Below are 6,000 nucleotides of genomic sequence, written 5' to 3'. Positions count from 1 at the left end.
CACTTCTTGTGTGGACCTTTCTATAGTAGGCCATTCTATACGGGGCACAGAATGATTGTATTCGTCATCAGCTTTAGGATAATTTGTTACAACAGCCATAAAACTAGTATAATTAGATCTATTAAGGATGCAGTAACAGAAACTTGGTCACTTAAACTAGCTTAAGCAAAGGAGAGCACTTTATTATAGAGATTTGAAATATTCCATGAAATTCTAGGAATGTAGCTCATTTCAGGAAATACTAGGATTAGGGATAGGAAGCTGTCAGAACTCTTTTGGTCTCTTCTCTTGTCTCTTTGTGGATCTTTTTCATCCTTCCTATTCTCTTCACATTTTTCCTGCAGCCTGGTCTTCTGCATTTCTACAGGCCATGTGGTGGGAAGCATGTCTATGGACAGCAACTGATTTTCCATGTTTCTATGTTAGCTACCTAGAGAAAGACTGAAATCTCTCAGTCCTAATTCCAAATTCCTGGGAGAGAGATATGATTGGCTCAGTTTGAGTCAGCTAACTACTATAGGAGCAACTGACTGTAGTCTGGTGGCCTAGTTACCTTGTCTGAGGATCCAAGGCTAGTTTCCAGAAAAAGACATCTGTTCTGCTGTTTTTAAAATACACTCATGTAGGGGTCAAGAAACCGTTTAATGGGTTTAAACCAACATTAAAAAGAGATAAAAATATCGGTGCATAGCATGTGGTATGGGTAATATTTTATAAAATTTGTTTCAGTTATTAAAGGTATAGGTCCATGTGTATTGGGTGATAACACATATTTCTTTGGGTGGATTATGGTCTAAAAAGTTTGCAGAACCCTAAAATTGGCAATCTGGTAGGATTCTGTTACAGAGATGTAATAAACAGCATTCTAAAATAATGTATTTTTTTAATAGCATTTTTCAATATAATCAGATGGCATAAGGATAAAGCATGACTTGGTACAGACAATTTTGCAAGGGTGAAGACAGTGGTCTTTGTCTGTCTTCTTTCAGGCTAAAATATAGCTAGTGGTGTGTCCAACCTGGCTTTGTATCATGGTCACTTGAGGACCTCTTAAAAATGATTTTAATGGGATCTGTCAAATCGGGATTCCTATAAGTGTAACCTGTGAATCTGTATTTAAACACAAAATGAAGCAAAACAAACAGATGTCTCTGATAGGTAGTCAGGTTTGGGACTTGCTAACCCCGAAACTATATAAGCCAGAGACTATATAACCCAGAGGGGTCATCTCCATACCTTTTAAACAATTCTCCCTAACTGCAGTTTCTCTCAACTGGGCTTTTCATAGGCATTAGGAAGTGAACAATTTGAATTTATTTCTTGGTAAGGATCTGGAATGTAAGGCTTCATAGCTGCCGATTAAAGGCAAATAAACCCGTACACTTCACAGTTCAGTGAAGCAGATGGCAAAGTTCATCTCCTTTTGTTGGACTTTGTGGCACTAACGCTCATGCTTGGATGGGGCAGTGTTGAGGGGGAGGGGCAAAGGGGAAATTCTTGCAGGCTATTCCACATCCTTTTTGTACAATAGTTCTGTATTTCTCCGGAACAAAGTCTGGCCAAGACCCCAAAATTCTACAGTTCAGGATATGGCAGGGATTGTTTGCGCTTGGAAAATTTGCAAAACTGACGTCATTTTGAGTTTTCTGATGAACCTGACAGCGTGAACCAGTTGCCCAGGGTACCCCCCCCCCCCCCCCCCCCCAGGTTCTAAGCAATAAAATGAATGGACCTGCTGTACCAAGTTATTGGCTATTAATCAACTGAATTTTAGAGGATATCTGACTGAAATAATTAGGCCAGTATTAGCAGAGTTGCATTTCATCTCCACAGCTGCTCTAGAGCAGGACCCTTGTTCACAGAAGCCATTCCTAAAGCAGGTCAAGAAATACATTAGTACAGCTGGAACCCATTATTTCTAGCCACTATTGCAGGGGGCCTGCTTTCAGATGGTTCCACTGAGGTTTGTGGCTAAAACTTATTTCTGGGAATTATCATCTTGTCTGTGAGCGGCGTTCGCGGCCCCTCTGAGGGGACACACACCCTTCACCCAGGCCTCCGCGCAGCGCTGACAACGGGTTCATGTTTCCGGGTTTGGGGACCAGCTCCGCACACACCGCCGGGCGATGCGTGCGGTTCCGGCCGCCACTGGCTGGCCGCTGCCTCCCGCGCTCTGCCTGGGAATACCCGCTGGGCATCGCCTCGGTACCGCGCTGGCACTGTTAGCGGGCTTTCATTACGTGTGAGGTGCGGCTGCTTCTCTGTCCCCGAGCCAGGGTTCTCTGGCCCGCCTCTGCGAGGGCTGCTCGCGGGGCCCGCTGGCGCCTCCTCGCCCGCCCAGCCGCGGGGCGAAGGGGCTTCGCTGCAGCAGACGCGCCGTGTCCCCGCGCGGCCCCCGTCCACCTCCCCGCGGCCTCGCCGCCGGCCGAAAAGTTTCTCCAGGGGCGGAATTCCGGGCTCGGCGACCCCCAGAGCCGAGGGTGCGCGCCCCTGGGTGGCCGGCCGGCCCGCGAGGCCTGGTGAGTTCCCCACCCCCCAGACGCCGCGCCCCAGGGCCCAGGCCGTTGCTGTGGCAACGCGCAGGCAAACCGGCCGCAGGGCCTCCCGCTGCGGGCGGGCCCGCCTTCCCTCTCAGTGTCTCCGGGGGCCCAGCCGTTGGGACCTCCTATACCCCGGTCTGGTGTTCGGGGTGATCCCGGTCTGCCCAGTTTCAGCTCCACCTTCTCACCTCCACCCATCCTGAGACCTGACCCCTTTTGGAAGTTTAAAGTGAACTTACTGTAGGGTAAGTGTGATTTGGAAAAAAGAACACATCCTTAAAATTTGAATTTGCGGGCTCCCTACCCCCACCCCCATTTCTCTCTTTTTTAATCTCCTAGCGCTTGGCTCCTAGTAGGGCCTCAATATGGGGGACTTCTTACAGCACTTGATGCAGTCCCTTGCACACAGTGGTTGCAATCCGAGGAGCTTGTATGGCCTTAGAGCAGCCCCTGACTGGCCACGTGGATAGGAAACTTAAGCACTCTTCTTTCTTTCCTCATCTGTCAATGCAGATTGTAATTTCTCACAAAGTTGTGGGCTCGAAGGAGCTTGTGTGTGAAACTGCTTCGTGAACCGTGAATGTAAAGCACTTGGGAATTAGTCGTAAGGGATATTTGCATGCTGCAAGTGGTTTGATACTCCTGGTTCCACAGCACCAGCTAAGACAGACCTTTTTGGTCCGCCCACCAAACAGCTCCAATGTCCAACCAGAAAATAGGGTTGTCATGCATTGGAGGAGGGCTCTGTGAATGGAAAAAGAAACACCAACACATTTTGAACCTAAACTTCCTGCTTGTATTATTATGCACTCCTCCTTCCCCTCCTCCCCCAGCCTTCCCATTACAACCCGTATGCAGATATTTCGTTTCACACATTTAAATCTCTAGTCCAACATTGAAATCTAGAGATTTAAATCTCTAGCGTTTTTATCTCAATGAATCACACCATCATCCCTCCTGTTTGCAAGCCAGAAATGTTGGACTCCTTCTTCACACCTGCCACTCCCTCCCCTTCCATCTCTAAATTATCATCAAACCAATGATTATCTGTTCATTTTATCCTCAAATCAGTGTCAACGCATCCACTTATTTCAGTCCCTACCACTGGTACCCTACACCAGGCTACCATTATCTCTTGCCTGGTCTCCTATAGTAGCCTCTTAACTAGTCCAAAGGTATTCATCCTGCCCTGTTCATGTTCCTATCTGTTCTTTGCACTGCAGCAGGAGTAATCTTTTAAAAGTTAAAATTTGATTATGATACCTCTTTTCTCCTCCATCATCCCCTGCTTAAAATCCATCATGACTTTTGTTCCTAGGATAAAGATACAATTTCTTACTATGGCCCACAAATTGGGTGGCTGTATACTTTAACATCCAGATCAAGATAGTTTTGAGAGTAAAAGACAGTGCTATTATTTACACAGGGACTGTTCCCTAGCATTCCGGGGCAAATGGTTACTCTACCTGTAAGGCCCTGTGGCACCTTCCTCTTCTCCAGCCGGATCTTACACTAGGCTCTGCTGGTTCTCTGTGTTCCAATTACACTGGTTCTTTTTCAGTCCTTTGTCACCATTTTCCCTCCTACTAAGGGCCTTTTCACGTGATCTTCTCCCTGCCAGGTATGCTCTTCCTTCTTCTCTTTAGTCTGGTTAACTCTTGCTCATCCTTCGCATCTTAGACGAAATAGTTTCCCCTGGGAAAACTGCCTCTGACCACTCCATCTAGGACAGACCCCCTTCGGGTATAGGCTCTTCTGACATCGTCTCTCTCCTTGCATTTATCACAATTGCAATTTTATTTGTCTGTGTGACTGGCACATAGGATGTAGTTAATAAATACTTGAATGTCTGACTTACAAGCATTTTCCAATGTCATTAGTCTCTGAAAACGCCACATTGTGGTTAACAGCACAGACTGCAGAGGTACACAGATGGGATGCTTGGATTTGAATTTCAGCTCCCCCACAATTCCTTATTTGAAACCTGTGGGGCTAGTTGTGTTTTAAAGTTGAGAGTGTGTCTGACTATAGAAAGACAACATGGTGTGTATACTGTATGACTTTTAAGTGGGGTCTAGGGCAGTACCGTGTAATCAAACACATTACTTTTTCTTTAGTGAGATGACGTCACTCTAAGTGGGATAAAGGCTGTACATAGTTTTGCATCAGTTCAGGTCAAGTTTTGCCAAAAAATCAGTTTGCTACAAATTTATGAGAATCCTTTTTGGATTTTAGCATTTCATGTGAGTCTGTCCCAGCATAACCTTTAGGTAATCACTTAACTTCTCTGTGCCTGAGATTCCTCAACGGTAAAATGAGGAGGCTTATAGCATCTACTTACCTCACAGGTTCTGTTTGTGTTTTTGTGAGGAATACATGTGTTAATACGAGTTGGCTTTTGGACAATGTGGGGTTTAGGGGCACCGATCCCCCAACACAGTTGGAAATCCATATACAGCTTTTGGCTCCCCCAAGTGTAACTACGAATAGCCTACAATTGATCAGAGGCCTTACCGATAACACAAACAGCACATACTTTGTATGTTAGATGTATTAGATACTGTATTCTTACAACAAAGCAAGCTGGAGAAAATGTTATTAATAAAATCATAAGGAGAGAAAATACATCTATAGCATTGTACCATATTGGAAAAGATCCACATGTAAGTGGATCCGCACAGTTCAAACCTGTGTTGTTCAAAGGTCGGCTGTACATGTTGCTGGCTTAGAACAGTGAATGGTCTTTCATCATTGCTATAGTAGGGTCAGCTCTTATTATATCATTTTATTAGCTTCATTACAATCCACATTGTGTATTAACTGTAATTTATTTGCAATTTACTTATTGTTGGATATTTATATTGCAAGTACAAAAATGAAGAGATGAACGTCTTTATATTTAAATCTTTTGACTAGATTTTTGATAACTGATTAAGATCAGTTCCTAAAAATGCAATTACAATCAAAGCACAGGATCATTGGGACTACTCTTGAAACATATGGCCGCCTTCAGAAAGATTATACCAGTTCACCATCCTACCATCAGTTTTGTGATGCCTGTGTTAGCATTATTATTTTTAAAAAATCTTTGCTAATTTCACAGATAAAAATAGTACCTCCTCATTTTAACTCAGATCTTTCATTATTGAGGTTTTAAGCATTAAAAAATCTCATTGTTAGCTATTAGGTATTTCTTTTCTGTGAATTACCTGCACAGACTCTATGATGGCTTTTATATCGGAGCCTCAGTTTTTAAAAATCAATGGTTTGTTTGATTTCTGCTTCCCGCAGTCCAGGCAGGAGCCAGTATGCTGGGCTTTGGCTGGAATTAGTTGGATAGGTATCCGTGGAGCCTGGGGCGAGTTGTAACTTGCCCGCAAGCTACAGAGCAAAGTGGAAAGCAGTGTTTCAGAGGCTGCGTCTCGGGGAAAATCTGAAATCAAGACCAGGCTGACCGTGT

At 44.5% G+C, this 6,000-nt stretch overlaps 1 protein-coding gene across 8 annotated transcripts in view; it reads left to right on the top strand.

Moving 5' to 3' along the window:
- The first annotated feature begins 2,572 nt into the window (after nucleotides 1-2,572).
- The window catches only part of STK33 (serine/threonine kinase 33), a 173,386-nt gene continuing 169,958 nt past the window's right edge, over nucleotides 2,573-6,000 (top strand). For all 8 annotated transcript variants that reach the window (XR_006193773.1, XM_042905789.1, XM_042905790.1 and 5 more), the window contains exon 1: nucleotides 2,573-2,785. The gene's annotated coding sequence lies outside the window, so the exon portion shown is untranslated. The remainder of the gene's footprint in view (nucleotides 2,786-6,000) is intronic.

Source organism: Panthera leo, chromosome D1 (assembly GCF_018350215.1).
Source record: "Panthera leo isolate Ple1 chromosome D1, P.leo_Ple1_pat1.1, whole genome shotgun sequence".
NCBI classification, from domain to species: domain Eukaryota; kingdom Metazoa; phylum Chordata; class Mammalia; order Carnivora; family Felidae; genus Panthera; species Panthera leo.
This window is presented reverse-complemented; position numbering and strand designations above follow the sequence as displayed.